Here is a 17,356-nt window from a genome sequence, read left to right on the forward strand (position 1 = left end):
TGGCCCACGACCCAGACCACTTGATCTCCATTCGGTGATCCCTTCCCGCTGGTCACCTGGTGTTGGGCCGATCCCAATTTCTGCCCCGCGTAACAGGCTTGAGAAACTGTAATCCAAACAAAAGACAACAAGCATTTCATCAGTCTTTTACAACATGTGCAGGCGCACATACCTCTTGAAACAATTCGAGGACCAACGGCCTAACTGTTTCACCTCCTCTGTCTGCATACCCCGAGCCGTAGCTTCTGTAGCGGCCCCTATTCTGAATGAGTGGGTACCAAAATCACACGGGTTCAAGCCCGCCTCTGCAATCGTAATTGCCAGCACCCTCCAAAATTGAAATCTTGTCAACGGTGTGCCGTCCTCATGTCTAAGCAGGGTCCCCCCCCATGTTGTCAACCTCTGTTTCATGTAGGCCTCCACATGACCTACTGGACAACCGGGGTTCCCCCGAGCGCGCTGCAACACCACACTACTCCCCAACGCCTCCTGGTCTGTTTTGGACCTGGCTATCGAGATCAGCAGAGAATCGCCCTTTACTTGGACGTGATCCCTGCGTAGACCTCCCTCCACATCCTTCTTATTCCCGGCCACTAGTTCACTTACCCGCATGGCCCCATAGAATGCCAATGCGAAAGCTGCTCGGAACAGTATTACCTCACTGCGCGAGGAGCATGTCTCATCCAGTTTCGCTAGTAATGTGGACAATCTATCCAACCCAATCGGGTGCCTGTTATCCTGTCTGCGACCCTCCAGGCGCTGCCAGCCACGGAGAGCCTTCCTGACTAAGAAGGAGTTTGTCGGGTCCCGTATCCCGTGGAGCTGTGCCATAAATGATATGGCAGCCCTATACCTGTTGGCGGTCGCCGCCGACCGGCCTTCCTTATGAAGTGCCACCAGAAATTGGAGCAAGGACTCTTCCCGCCCCCATCTATGCTCCCCTACCGGCCCCAGAAAGGCGCAGTATGAACGGAACGCTCCTTCATAGGCTTTCCTCGTCCTGGGCGCTAAACTGGCTGCCACGAGGTCTTGTAGTCCGGGGCACCGATCTGCCGTAGTGCTTCTGTGAAAGGTGCAGCCACTAGTTCCGCTGTGGGTAGATAACCCCTGAAAGCCTGCATATTTGAACGAGAGAGTGCGTCAGCTGCATTATTCAGTACACCCGGCACATGCCTTGCCCTGAACTGTACATTCAATCTCATGCATCGCAATACAATTTCTTTCAACAGTCCTAAGATCCATTTGCAGCGTGCAGCCTGGTGATTAATGCACTCGACCACTGTTATGTTATCTGACCAAAACACTACTGAGCGGTCCTTAGTCTTCTGGCCATGCCATCAGAGCCACCCAGATGGGGAATAGCTCCAAGAAACCAATGTTACCTGTTAGGCCGCTTGTGTGCCACCACGCCGGCCATGTTTGTGCCGACCACCGGTTTCCAAAGATTGCGCCAAACCCCACGCTCCCCGCCGAGTCGGTCCACAATCCTAGTTCCCCCGACGAGGCTGGGGGTTTGTTCCACACCACTCGACCGTTGAAATCCTCCAGAAATGCCAACCAAATGAACATGTCCTGGCGAACCTCTGCCGACAGTCTAGTGCGGTGGTGTCTCTCTTTAAGGCCCACCATAGCCTGTGCTATGGAACGAGAAAAAGGGCGAGCCATCGGCATCACTCTTAAGGCAAAGTTAAGCTGACCCACTGTCTGTTGCAACTGGTTTAGGGTCACCTTCTCTTTTCGGAGACATTGTACCAGGGAAGCCCTAAACTTGGCCACCTTCTCAACCGGCAGACGGAAACACCCCTCCTCCCAGTCTAATTCTATACCCAGAAACTCAAGTGAGGTAGATGGCCCCACCGTCTTACCTGGCGCCAATGGGACCCCAAAACCCCGCATGAGTATGCAGAAGTCCTGCAATGCCTGCACACAGTCCTGAGTGCCCGCTGGGCCCAGAAAGAGGAAATCATCCAAATAGTGCATCACCTGTCTATGCCCTGTGGCCTCTGTGAACACCCATTCCAAAAAGGAACGAAACATCTCAAAATAGGCACATGAAATCGAACAACCCATGGGCATGCATTTATCCATGTAGAATTTCCCCTGAAACGTGAATCCCAGCAGGCGCTGGTCTTGAGGGTGTACCGGGAGTAACCTGAATGCAGATTCAATGTCTGATTTCGCTAACAATGCACCGGGGCCCAGGCGATTCAAAAGAAGGACTGCGTCATCGAACGATGCATACTTCACTGAACATACCTCGGGGTCAATAGCTTCATTAACCGAGGCCCCCCTAGGGGCCGATAGATTGTGGATTTATTTATTTTATTTATTTTTAGAGTTTTCTATAGCGCGAACTTGAACCGATTAGGTTATCAGAGCGCTTTACATAGCACCAGTTCCGTTACATGTTATCACAGCAGTTTACATAGAATCAGTTACGTTGCACATTTCAGGATCTTGAACCGATTAGGTTATCAAAGCGCTTTACATAGGACAGCCTTCGATGTCCAGTGCCCTCCTCCGCCGTGTAGCGGGGGACCTCTTCCAGCCCTCCGAAGTCGTCGAGCTGTCGGGACTAGGCTCCTGGAATTTCAGCTGCCCCTTTACAACTAATTCTAGGGGTCACATAGGGGTGGTAGAGAATACATAGGTCCACTGCAAACACTAGTGATAAGGGTCAATTACGTACACATAGGAAGGGATATGACTGGCCAAACTCTAGAAGACGCATAGGGGTGGTATATGGTGTAAGGACTTCAGCGAATACCAAAGCTTAACATTATTGCAATCGGTCAAAGGTCTACTGCATACACTAATGATTAGAGTCATCTCTACACACATGGGGAGGGGATATGACTGGATAAACTCCAAGAGTCACATAGGCATGGTATATGGTGCTAGGTCTAAAGCAGATACCATTAACTAGAGTCACTACACAAGACAAAGCAGAGTTCCATGAGTGTGGATGCAGCCACAGCACAAAGGGAGGGTGGGAGGGATGCAAGGGCATGGAGAGAAGGAAACATTTGAGGGTCATCCACAGTGAGAAGGGCTAAGGCCAGGGGCATGGTAGGGGGCCAGAGCCCAGCGAAACTGTCCGAGAACAGCAGCAAAGTGTCGGTCAGAACAGAGCAAAAGTCAAGAAGTCCAGCAGAGAAGGTGGGAGCCCAGGTGAGGGATGACGCCGGAGGCCAGCCGCAGGCACGTCGCCATCCTGGAGAGCCTGCAGCCATCCGGCTCGGTGGGCGTGAGAGAGCGCAAGGTGGCGAAGGTGCAGGTGCGATCACGCGTTGTCCGTGAGGCGCTGCCACGGCAGCTGGTGGGCCGTGCGTGGATACAGCCGCCCTGGAAGATGTGTGGCCTCCGGGAGACACGAGCAGCCCATTCAGCACCGGAGCCATTGGTGCCATGCTGCAGGGGGGGAGGGGTGAGCGATCCAGGAGATCCAGCTCCTGCTGCAGGACCACGGGGCAAAACGGAAGTGGCAGAGGCCCCCAAAGCAACAGCGGGACGGGTGACAGGCCCGACAGCCAGGAAGAGGGCCGCAGGAGAGGCAAGAGGCTGGGGGGAAGTTGGGGCGAGCCAGAAGAAGCGGCGATCGCCATCCGAGGGTCGCCCCCGGCCGCCATCTTGAAGTCAGGCAGGCGCTGGGAGGATTCCCTCGCTGGGGGACACCGCCGAGTTGGGGCTAGATGGAGCCAGGACCCGTCGGCTGCTGCGAACAATTGGTGTGAGACTGGGCAAGCCGGGGGAGCGCAGGTCGCAATCCTACCTCCCAGCGGCGGCCGCAGACGGCGGAGTCCACGGCGAGATGCCGCCCGCCATTTTGAGCGCCGCCGCACCTCTCCTCCTTTTCCTCGGGATACCGGACCCGTCCGCCAAGCCAGGATCGACTACCGCAGCCCAGCAAATGCCCCAATTGCTCCTCCACATGTGAGTAACAAGGGGGGATCCGAAGAAGGGCCAGATCAGCCCAGAGCCGGGTTCGTGCAGCTCGTGACCCGGGAGCCGAGGCGATCCATGTCCGCTCGGCTCCCGGCTCCATGTCGTGCCTGTCGTGGATGAGTCTATACTCCCCCGGGTCTTTCTTCGGAACCACTCCTAAAGGGGAACACACAAATTCCGCAACTGGTGGGCCGCCAAATGGTCCTGCCACTCGCCCCAAGCTAACCTCTTTCGCTATCTTTTTGGCGGCCACCGCTGGGTTGTGTTGAATAGACAGCTGTTTTTTACAGGAAGGGCTCCCCCGAAAATTGCCCGCCGGGATCCTGAAGCCATATAAAAAGCCATCCCTCAAAGTCCCGGCGGACGCATGATCAGGGTATTGGTTCAGCCAAGGGGTCAAAGCCAAGATATCTACGGGCGAAGATGTTTGCTTCCGAGGCACCGCATCAATCCTGCTTGGATCCCCCCTTTCCTCCCGCGCCATTGGCTTTAGATCGGCAACTGGTTTCTGGGAGTGAGGAATTCCCACAGCCCGAGCATGCGTGCCGGAACCTGCACGTTCCCTGAGGCCTGTTACAAGTTCCTTTGTTAAATCCCCAACAAACCCCTCGCTTGCCTCCATTCCCGCTAGACCTGGGCTGGGAATCCCCCCCTGCGCTCGCCCGAAAGGGCTGTGATGGCTTCGGATGGAATCCCCCAGAGCCACTCGTGCTTGGCACCGAAGTACCCGCCGGTCCTGGCAAGAGCTGAGCATGCCATGACACTGTATCCAAACAATCCCATGTCAAGGCCTGGTTTGCTTTTCTAAAGGCAACATCATAACCCTTCCATTCATTTCCCCCATACATCGCATGGAAATTCATGATCCTGTTCTGATAACATGCCAGGTCAGTCAACACTTCAGGTTTACGCTCTCCGATAATTGCCGTGAAGATAGAAAAGGCCCTGACCCAGTTCACCATGGTCTCATCGACCCTGAATTCCGCCATCTTGGCGCGCCATACACTGGGTGCCAGAGATCTTTCTGGGTCTTTGCATATTCTAACTCCTGATGGTCGGTCAAAAGTGAAAACATGTTAATGTACTTGTCTCCCCACACCATCTCTTTTGTAACCATGGGAATATGTTGAGATAAACTTTCCCGCCTTGAGGGTACCGGGCCCTCCCCCACCAAAGGCAAACGCTCTCTTACCGGCTTCAGCCGAACGCCCAGCTGTGTCCGTTGTCTTCTCCCGACTGTCAGCCGTGACCCCCCGTCGCCATCTGCGGGGAAATAGAAGATACCTTCGCTGCTCAATAATTAATCTGGCTTCTTCGGCCGGGTCTCCCGCAGCCGCTGATCCCCCTGCTCCCTTCTTTAGCCAGGGTAATACCACTGCTAACTGAAGTGCTAATTCTGGGGGCATCTGGTCATCCCCCAGTGGCGTGATAACCACGGGAATTGGCAACCCCCCCATCCGGTCCTGGTACCGGGCTGGCCACCGGCGCGACGGGAATGTCCGCAACGGGACTCGGTGGAGTTACTACTGGGACTGGGGTCTCGCTGGGACCTGCCCTCCCCTTCCTTTTCTTACCCTTATCCCCTGGGGTGACGTTCGGCAATGCCGTCCTATGACCTTTTCAGGCCGTCCCGCGGGGGCATTCTGGGCCTCCACCTGTTTCCTGATTGGCCGCTAGGCCACGACCGAGCTGGTCAACTTTACCCAACTTTCGGTCCATCACCGCCACTTGGTTCACCAACGTGCGCAGCATTCTTTCCATCTCGGAGCTCTTTCCGGATTTCTTGCCAGGCATGTCTTCGATCACTCCGTCCGACTTGACTCGCAAAGGTGACTCGATCTCCCACACGCCTTGGTACTGAAAGAGAAAGACAAGGATTACAAGTTCTCAAAAAATGCAGCTTGTTCCCTTGAGGGCTCACGAGCGACGAGTGGTGCAGCCTTCAGAGCACAGGAACAAGAGGAAGCTTCGTTGGATTGCCGCGCTACTTATCCATCAGCGGGAGGGCGGGGGCCCGCCTCAAGTACGCCCATCCGTGCACGGATTTCCGGGCGGGTGTCTAGGCCAACCTCTTCTGGGCGGGAGGGGCGTGCTCCGGCTACGCCGCTTCGGGCATACCAGCCGGAACACGCCCCCGCCCACAATGGTTTCCCGGGGGATCGGGGCACCCATCCATACGTTCGGGGGACCGAGTGGTCTCCCCTTTCCAGGAGACATCTTTTATAATGCTCAGCAGTGATATTCCTAATCTTGTCCCTTCTTATGAATTTGCAGCATTGTCTTTGTTGAAGTAACTAACTGTTAAAGGTGTTCTCTTGATCAATTGCTTCCTAGTAACCTTTTTATTACTAAGGTTAGTGTGTGTAGACGCATAAAAATAAATGGATTGTACTGTTACCAATACTATTGTGTTTCTGTAGGCATCTTCCCCTCCGATCAATTTCTTTTTTCCTTCTCTCTCTGTAGTACATTGTTTTGAAACTGCAGGTAATGTTTTTTAGGTAATGAGTTCGATTTGGGAAAATCTGTTCTAGAAAATATATAAAGAAGTAACAGTTACAGTATTAATTTTCATAATAGAAGTGTTAATTTTTGTGTCTATTTTATTGTATTATTTTTGTTACAGTATTCCAGAAAGAAATGTACCTATTTTACGTAGAAAAAATATAGATGGAGGTGATAAGGTATTTCTCTGTAATATATTTGAAGGAGAAATACAGCTGTTCTGCTTGTTTGTTTGTTTGTTTTATGTTTTATAGAGCGCCTGGTGACCCGAAGGCATCCCCGCGCTGTAGAGTAGTGAGATCCAGAAGAGGGAGACCGGGGGAACTATTTGGGGAAGAGGAAGGTTTTAAGTTTTTTACGGAAGAGGGCGTGACAGGGTTCAAGACGCAGATTGCGAGGAAGTGCGTTCCATTTTGAAGAGGCATTGACCGAGAAGCGGCGGCCACCGGTGCGAGACTTCTTGAATTTTGGAACTATGGCCAGATGTTCGCTGTCAGAGCGAAGGTTTCTGGGGGCTTTGTAGGGGATGACCATGTCTTTAAGGGCGGCAGGGCCAGCCCCGTTGATAAGTTTATGGGTGGTGCACAGGGCCTTAAACTCTACTCGCTGGCGCACAGGAAGCCAGTGCAGAGCTTTGAGGGCCGGTTTGGTAGAGGCTCTGGGAGGAAGGTTCAAAATGAGCCTCGCCGCAGCGTTTTGTGCACGTTGGAGCTTGGCCAGGGTGAATTCAGGAGCGCCGAGGTACGCGGCGTTGCCATAGTCAAGCCGAGCTAATATGAGCCCTTGAACCAGTAGTTTCCTGGATAGGGGGGGAAGGAGAGGGAGAATCTTACGAATTGACCGCAGGAGGCCAAAGCATGTTCCAGCGGTCTTGGCTGCCTGGGTCTTCATGGAGAGGTCCTGCTCCAGCCAGAATCCTAGTGTTTTGATTTCTTTATTAGGCGTGGGGATATCACCAAAGGCGTCCGGCCAAACTGATGGAGGGATGGAGGACCATTTATTGCCTAGAAGCATGATTTCGGTTTTTGCACCGTTCAGCTTCAGGGAAGATTCGCACATCCAAGTGTGAGTATCCTGCAGACAATTCAGCAGGTTTTCTGGGTGATTGTCCAGGTGAGAAAGAGAAACGACAAGTTGCGTGTCGTCTGCATAGTTTACTATTTTTATCCCGTAAGGGGTCACAACATCTTCCAGGGGGGCCATGTAAACATTAAACAGGGTGGGACTAAGCGAGGACCCCTGAGGCACTCCGCATGTGAGAGGGAGGGGGTCTGAGCGAGTGTTGCCGTCCCACACCTGAAATGAACGACAGTTCCAACAGTCAACAGAGTGTCTATGGTTGCTGGTGTTAATTAGTACTATTGGGATGTGCGTACAGCCCACCTTGTATTATTGAGCAATCACATAATGCTTTACTTCTTAATTGTATTACTTGCCTAGTTTTCTATTCGTTTTCATTATCATGTGATCAGAAATGTGTGTCACATGTCTTTCTAATACGTTTTGGTGAATACTAGCTTATTTTCTTACCTCATTTTGTTTTTTGGTAGTACTGTGCTACATTAGCAACCCAAATTTTATTACAGCAATAATTGTCCTCTTTCCAAGATAAATCTGTTGGTATGGATGTAGTATCCCAACGGCCAATCATCTCACTGCTATATATATGTTTGTCTGCCTATGTGATCATTATGCGTGTATGTCAGTGTATGTGCACAGTTAGGATGTGGTTGGTTGGGCACAGTTTCAAATTTTTTTGGTCCAGAGATCATGGAAAGAACGTAGGTGTTGAAAATGATTTAGGTTTGAACGGAGTTGAAGGAACATGGATTGGTGAAAGAGGTTTGAAATAGAATCAGTTACTCCCTTAGCTCAGTAAGTATTTGTGAACATCCCCACTTTATTGACTGTGGTAGCAATGATATAGGACACTTAACTGGAGTTAGATTGGAAATTGAGATAAAGGAAACATTTACCATCTTAATGTCTATATTTCCGAACACATATTTTGTGTGATCAAATATTTGTCATAGACAAAAGTAGAATTGGTCTACTTTAAATGGTGATAAGTTTGAAATGATTGGAAGACATGTAAACAAGGCAGTGTCAGCTTTCCTTCGCGATCATCAAATGCCTTCCATTTTTCATCTAAATACAAAATATTTAAATGCAGCACTGTTTTGTCCTGATGGTGTACATTTTGCAACCTATAGAAACCATATTTTCATTTAATTTCAAATCTAAAAACATTGCTTGACAAACATATATAAATGTTTTAAGAGACACTCTATAAAATGTGCAATTGTATCTTCCAATAGGCCTGCCTTTTATACACTGATGTCCTGACCTCTTGTCAAAGTCAATATACCTGATGTATTTAAAATGACACCCCTCATATTCTGATGTTGCAACTGGTATAGTGATATTATGGTGGCTATTACCCACTAGGAGGCAAATGTGATTTACCATACCATATTAAGTCAACAATAATACCCTTATTGAGAACCAGATACACCACTGCATCACTTGACACACACAGGGTAGCAAAGCAGAGAAGTCCAAGGCCTAATCAGGGTTGCTGGTGTGCGATACCAATCCTAATATTCTCTTGACTAACAATAGCACACAATTAATTATTGTCTATTCAATTAGTGGTCTTTCTTGTAACAACACGAATGCAAAGAGCGATTCCTGGCTAGAGGTTATCCCATGCACATTATCCAAACTGCCATGGATAAGACCAAGGATCTGGATAGAACCCTTCTTCTAGTTCCTAAAGCTATCAGAAATCCCCCCACTCCACCTGTGATCAAGCCAGCGGAACCTGATAGTGCCAGGCTCATTGTGCCGTACAGCATCCAACAGGGCGCAATCACGAAGATTATCAACCAGAACTGGTCTCTAATACGCTCTGATCCCATAATTGGTCACAAGATGCCAGTTAAACCCAGTATCACTTTCAAGAGAGCTATCTCTCTCCACAACAGTTTGGTTTCCAACTGCCCAGAGGTTATTCCATCGAAGGATTGGCTAAAAAGCTCACGGGGGTTTAGCAAATGCCATACATGCAAAGCCTGTAATTATGGCATCAATAAAACCAGTTATTGTACAGCCTTTAGCAATAAGGAAATCAAGATCTCCAAATCCCTCCATTGCAAAACAGAGTACGCCATTTACATCTTGGAGTGTACCTGCCCCCTAAGGTACGTAGGCAGCACTAAACTACCAGCTAGTGCCAGGGTACTCCAACATATCAGAGCCATTAACAACTCCGACCCTACCTACCCGGTGGCAAGACATTTTCGTGAGGTCCACCACAACAACTTGAAGGATCTCCATTATTATGTCATCGATACAGTTCCAAAAACCAAACAGGGAGGTGATAGGGAACGCATTATGCGTATGTTGGAAACCAGATACATTCTAAATTTCAACAGCAAAAGCCCCGGAGGTCTGAACAATACTGAAGACCTATACACATGCCTGTAATTAACTTCTTTTTGCCATATTTTCCCCCCCCACCAACAGTATGTCTGAAACTTGCGGTCTGTTGATCTCTACCATTTTTGTTTACCAGCCCCCTGCATCCTTTTTCCATTTCCTCAGATCATCACACCAGCATCGGGTGCACCCCTTTGATTATTGGCACCCTATGCCTAGGTCTATATTTCGTTTAAATTAGACATAGACCTTACATAAATTGCCCCATATAATCACCCCTTGCCTCTCACTTAATCCTTTTCATTTAGGATTTTTTAAAACCGTATTTTATTTTATGAATTATTCTCACCAATGTTTTGAGCACTTATAGCACTTTCATGCATTTCTTGCAACTGTATCTAATCAATAATTTTTCGTAGACTGCCTACGCAATATAATGGAAGGATTTCTGATCAATTAGGCATTATGCCGATATTTTCTTCATATGTTCAGTGAATGTCATAATATGCATTGTGTAAATATATGAATTGTGTCACATTTACGCGACATTGCGGATTTGTAAATATGGTTTAATGAAATTATATGTTTTTATATATACATATATATTTTTGTACCTCAAGAAGCATATACATATTTATATTTATATATACATATATTTTTTCATAAGTATTTATACTGAAAACCATGCATTTTATGCGGATATATACGTTTGTGAAATGAACATTTTATCTTTCTTTTTTTTTTTCTTCATATGCAAAAAAAATTTTTTTATGACATTACTGACATTCAATACACACTTCCGATTTGTCTTTCCATCAATTTGTCAAAGCAAATTTGTAATTTTTGTGGTATTTCACAATGCGCAGTCTATCTTCTAAACAGCGGTTAAATGTTGCTGGATCACACACTTTCTTTTATGTCACTCACACTTGCATCACGTGCTGAATGTGCTAGCTGTTTATAAGGTCCAATGAAATCTGTCGACGTTGTCATGTGATCAAGCCACCTCGGTGGTGAAACGCGTTATGGCGGACTTTTTGATGGAATAAAACGCTACAAGCCTTTTTGCACTTACCTTGGGCTCGTGTCTGCTTCTTTGGTGCTGGATAGAAACTTGTCGTTGCACCCATTTTGTGTCAGCAGCTCTTTGGATATATATATATATATATATATATATATATATATATATATATATATTACCTACTGGCGGTCGACAGTAGGTATATATAGTTAGGATTTTTTTCCTATGGGATTTTTGAAAATTCTATGTGGAATAACTTTGGCGTTTGTGGACGGAATTGGCTTAAATTTTCAGGAAAATGGCACATTTTGTTTCTGAGCAGCCCCTGAAAGTTTGAGGGGGTTTTATCAAGAGGGGGCCGAGAAAAAAGGGGGGTCCCAAAACGCATTTTTAACATTGAGTTTTCCATAGGGCCGTTGGACTCACTTTTAGCTCGAACGGCTGAATGGATTTACACGAAACTTGGCAAAATTGTAGATATGGTTTGCCCGACGTGCCTTTGCTATGTCTCAATATATGTGCTCCAGTGGATTTTGAGAAATTAACGTTTTAAAAAACAGATATATCTGTGACAGCGCTCCAGTTAGCGCCCCGGTTCGCATACCTGACGCGTAACGGAACTTCGCGAAGCGAAGCTGATTGCCTCTCCGGTGTCTGTCAACATTCTAAACAGTCCGGACCGGCCGCCATCTTGTCTCTCGGTAGGATCGAGAGACAAGAGGAGGAGAAAAACGAAGGGGGAATTTAATGAAAGGGGGCAAGGTAGACCCCTCTTGACCCCCTAGGAATGATGTTGGTGTTATTAAAGAGTCCCGTGGGGCAAAAAAAAAATTTGGATTTTTCGCGGTAGAAGCGCTTCCCGGTACGCGAACCGGGTCGCTCACCGGTAGCGTAACGGGAGTTCGCCATTTTGTGTTTCGTTTTAATTAAATCACAAGATGGATGAAAAACAATGTGGGAAATGGGTATAAGGGGGCACGGGAGACGTATCCTGACCCCCTAGGTTTTCTGAGGGTGGCTGAGGAGGCTCATATATGTTGATACATGTCTTCCAGCGGCTGCGCGTGAGCTGAATTTTTTTTTTTGCTGCGTGACGTCTGTTAACGTTCGATTCGAAGGAAATCAGGAAGTGTTGACCGCCATTTTGTCACTGCGAGTAAATATATTGTTCATTTCAAAGCGTTGGAACATGGAAAAGGGAGAAGGTAGAGATTGTCTTGCTGCGTAGTTTTTCTCAGGGTGTGCAGTAAGGCCCCGGTTGTTGTTATACTCACGGTGGGGTCTTTGAACACTTTATCAAATGATGATCCAAGCTGAGGCAAAGGAGGGTGTCAGTCGGGGGGGGGCAATGTTGATTCTCACTGTAAGATAGGTAGTGCGGACCCTTGTCCCCCCTTTTGTAATCTGTAATGCCTATCTTCTCCCCACTGATTGGTAATTGGTTCTACCCGGACCATTTATTAGAGGTAGCTCGTCCGGCCCCACCGGAGGGCACCCCTAATAAAGAGGACATATATATAAAATACGGATTAGCCACGGTACCTTCCTAGCAAATTATTGCAAAACGAAAGGAATCGAATAAAATCAGTAGGCCACTGATAGGATCCTTTCTGACCCTGCTAAAACAAGAAACACCAGGAAATAGCCCTCCGCAAAAGTATGAAACCAGGGGGAGGAGCCAAGCTCGCGGTCGGGATGGCCACGAGGTAGTTCGGCTCCGCCACACTCGCTGCCTAAGTATGCCTGCCCTACCACCCACCCCGCCCAATAACCGACAAACCCTATACAAATGAAAGTCTGCTGATACCCACTATCGGCGTCACCAGATTGGACTAGATCACGCACAATTGGACTATGTCTTTTTCTGGTTATACAGTAACATCTTTGTGCTTGTTGACACATTACAAATATATAGCACTCCAACAGAGTAGTAGGATTATAACACTTTAATAACTTATAAATATATACAACGCTCCAACAAAGTAAACACGTTAAAAAAAAACATTTTAAACAACTATTTACATGGCAGCCTGCTGCAACATCCATCTCAAAGCATTCACCGTCCGCTTGACACTGTCCCTGCCCCTCCCTCCCCGGAGTAGCAACAATGGGCTGCTTTGGGCTGTCTTTTAGTCGGCTTTTGGCTATAAAAAGCCTACAAAATCCGTCGGCCTGTGAGGCGGCGTCAGTAGCTGACCGTTGTGCGAATAGGCCGAAGGCAGCACAACACGCCGAGATCCGGACGGCACCGAGGTGGTGTCCAGCAAGTTGCCGCACTGGTCTGGCCATCCTACAATGCTGCGCCTAAAGAGGGCGTGGGGCGCCCCGGGGGGGAGGCGGCGCGAACGGGCCTCCCCAGGTGGAGGCTTCTCAGCTGCAGTGGGGCGCCCCTTGGCATCCAACTGAGTTGCGCCCGCTCTTGCGGCACAGTGCCTCACCCGCCATCCAGCTAAGTTGCGCCCGCTCTTGCGGCACAGTGCCTCACCCGCCATCCAGCTGAGTTGCGCCCGCTCTTGCGGCTACAGTGTCTCGTCCACCATCCAGCTGAATTGCGCCCACTCTTGCGGTGCAGCGATAGGCGGCTGCCACAGGACTCTCAAAATGGCGGCCAACTCTTCGGATTTGGGCCTGGTCCACTAAAATGGCCCTGGGACACCTTGGAACTCGGACGCTTGCCTGCTAGGGCATGGGCCCCATTCCCGAAAGCGTCCCCTCAGCCTTGAAGATTCTACAAAAGTCACCGGGCCTCCGACTCCCGCAGGCTTCCTGTGGGGAGCGGCTGCCATGATTGCTTGCGGAATGGCCACGACTGAGCCACAAGATGGTGGTGCTCTCATGCTGACGCCAGCTTCAGTCTGAAATATCCAGAAACACTGTAGACTACCAATTCGATCAGTTCCGGTGGAGCCCCAACGTGACCCGGTAGGGAAGAACTTGCCCTCGCCTCTTTTGACTGATGGTTCTTGTTGCCTATCTCTTCTGTTGTCATTTAACGGAACCTTTTTTGACTGCCGAAAGGTGTTCTGGTCCGACCGCTGGTTGGTGGAGACATTTTGACTATATCCTGGACCTGCCCGGTCTCGCCCAAAATGGCGCCGGTATAAATGGGACTCGCAACTCCTTGTTGTGTACTGGTTGCCCAGCCTTGATCTCACGAGATACGTATGCAGTTTTGAAGCACATGGCAGGCGGGGACGAGTACTGATTGAACATTTGGACATCCCTATTGATATTAAGTTCTGATGTGTTATTGATTACTGTACTATTGAAAGTTCGAATTAACGTCACCCATGGTACTTGCCCGCAAATGTATATCTAGATAATTTTATTGTAACTGGCCCTGTGGTACTTTAATTATAAAATTTAGGGGCGTGGCCAAGATGGCGGGCTGAGTGGTCGCACTCAAAGTGAGCTCCGCCATCCCTGGACCCTAATCCTGCTGTGCATGCGCTGATTCTCCCCCCCGGGACGCTGCATTACACAGAGCGGGGGCCTGTGGCAACGGAGGAGCATCTACGGGACCGCTGACCCCTCCCGGGGCGCTGGGCTGACTCCGGACGGGGCACCGCTGTGGAGAGCGAGCGGGCCTAGCACACGGCCTGGTGGAGAGACGGACCCTGCCCGGCCATAGACGTCGACCCAGGTGATTGCTGCAGAATCGCTGGCCCTGCCCGCCTGCCCCGGATCTCTGAGCCTCTCATTGCCGCAGGGGCCGGGGGCCTAGGCGGCCGGATCCGGAGCCATAGAGACTCCGACACCGGGCCGGCGTCGGACTTCACGCGAGGCCGGGGCTCGGGCCTGGGTCCCGGGCCTCGACTACTTTGGTGGCCTCTAAGCGGGTCGGCGAGAACTGTGGGCCTTACCTGCCGGACCCGGACGGACCTGCCTGGTCCTGCGACACCCCGTCGGAGCGTGTACCGGCTGGAGCAGTGGTGAGGAGGGAGAGGTGCCGGACTTGGGGCCTCCTGTTACGCAAGGCCGCGGCTTCGGCCTGCGCCCCGGGCCTCGGGGACACTGCACAGCGGTGGCCCTCCGGCCCGCCGGTCGAGATTGCGGAGCACGGAGCAGCACTCCTGGGCCGACGTGGAACCCTGCGGTGAGTCAGACAGCTGGGGGACACCGGAGAGGAAAGTTGCGGCCAACACCCCTTGGGGCCACGGGGGATCGGGAGCTGGGCTCCTGCTTTTCTAGCCGCCTCTGCACTTGGCCACCGGTATAGAACTGGGACGGGCCCTTACCTCAGGGGGACCCCTGGCGGCATTTTGGGCCTGACCGTGGGAGAAGGAGAGGGCCGGCCGGACATTACTGCGGCCCCCACGTGGTCCCTGAGGGCCTGCAGTGGCCTAGCTTGAAGGGCGACCCCTCAGTGGCGTTGGTGACGCCGAGCCCGAGGCCGCGGAGCTTGTGCAGCGAGAGTGGAGAGCAGCGCTGGGCTGATTGGGGCTGAGGGCCCTGGAGGGCGGCCAGTCGTCGAGGGAACGGACCGCTGGTCCCGCCGCAGTTCCTGCTTTATCAGTGGAGCGGATCAGCCCCATAGGTCATTGGTGGGACGCGTGGGAGTCCGGCAGCTCGGTTCCTAAGTTGCACCAGGGGTTGGGCTATTGAATTTCCAGGAGAGCACCTCGGTAGCCAACATGTCAAATAACAGAGGGTCCCGGAAGGGAGACCGCACACTGCCAGAGATGCTGAACCGGAGCAATGCGAGACAGGACCGAGGTCAGCCATCCCCACCCCACCGAGTGGTGCCCAAGGAGCGAGTGGAGGAGAACCCCCGGTTACGAGGTCCTTCCTAGAGTCCCTCTTCAGCTCATTGAGGGACGACTTTCAGACGCTTAAGCAGGAGGTCGCAGGTGAAGTCCGTGAGATACGGAGAGAGGTGGACGGTCTCGGTGACAGAGTGTCCATGGTGGAAGAAGCGGGCCAAGCTTGGGTCGAGGAAATCACACAGTTGCAGCAGGAGGTCATCCGACTCCGGGAACAGCACCTTGACCTGCAGACGCACACGGAGGACCTTGAGAATCGCTCCAGGAGAAACAACATCCGCGTCCGGGGCTTTCCGTCCCGGGAGGAGGGGGAAGATGTGGCGGCCTACCTCGGAGAGCTGTTCAGAGAGGTACTGGGGGAACCGGCTGACTTCGCTATTCGGATTGACAGGGCGCACAGGGTAGGCCTGCAACATCGATCTTCAGCGCCTCCTCCTGACATCTTGGCTTTCCTGCCAGACTATCCCTTGAAGGAGCGGATACTGAGGGAGGCTCGGAGGAGACCCTCCCTGGAATTCAGAGGCCACCGGATAGCTCTCTATCAGGACCTGGCCGCATCCACTCTGCAAAAACGCAAAGCTTTCAAAATTGCAACTGACTTTCTTAGGGAGCATGGCACTCAGTATTCATGGGGACATCCCTTCCGGCTCATTTTCAGGTGGAACGGAATCTTGCACCAGTTGCGTTCTCTTCAGGACACGTGTGGAGTGCTGGGGATCACTGCCACGGAGGACGGAGCTCACACACCGCGCCGGAGCCGTATTACTAGAGATGGATGGCAGACAATCCCCGGCCGACGATCGTCTGCTTCCTTGTCACGGCTGGACTCCCCTGCAGCCCGGGCGGAGTCGGACACAGCGGTGCAGAATGGAACTAGTGCTGCTACTGCAACTGTGGTGGCGCTGACAGCTTAAGTGAACTCCGGGGGGAGATCGACATCGCTGTGGTGGAGCTGCAGGTTTGAGGGTCTGGGGGGGTGGGGGGAGCGGAGGGGTGCGAGGTGGCTGGACGTCCACTTTTCCTGACTTTCCGCAGGCTTGTCCGATAAGGACCGGACTGGGACAATGGGTCTACACGTTTTTGGGGGGGTAGAGAGGGGGGTGTTTGAAGTTGTGGATCTGGTCCCAGTTGTGGGAGGGGGCCGGATGCGAGGGGGTGGGTGGGGAGAACGGGGGACAGTTGGGGGGGGCCAGGGGAGTTGGGGAGTGGAGTGGAAGACGGGATTTGGGGGTTTGGAGTGGGGAGGGAGGGTCGTCCAGTGCACACGGGGGTTCCTGGTCATTTTGACATTGTCTGTGCTTTTTGATCTGCTTCTATTTGGCCATGGCTTCTGCGGTGCGATCTGCCTCTTTGCTTGGCATGAACGTTGGGGAGAGGTGGGGGGGATCGCCGGATGCTTCTTGAGGGCGGTGAGCGACTGGATGGGTAGTCTGCTTTATGGTTTACTCGGCACTGTCTGCTTTTTGTGTCAATGCTCTCTGCATAGTACTCTGCTGCACCACGGGCTGAATGACGCTCTTGTCCTCCCGTTTTTGCGGTGGGTCCTTGTTGCTTTCTATTACACCACCACTCATGCCCCCAACCACATGTAAGGTAGTGACCCTGAATGTCCGGGGTCTGAATAATCCTGTGAAGAGGCGGGCCGTCCTTTCGCTCTTAGAGAACACACAGGCAGATATCT

Source organism: Lissotriton vulgaris, chromosome 8 (assembly GCF_964263255.1).
Source record: "Lissotriton vulgaris chromosome 8, aLisVul1.2, whole genome shotgun sequence".
NCBI lineage: Eukaryota > Metazoa > Chordata > Amphibia > Caudata > Salamandridae > Lissotriton > Lissotriton vulgaris.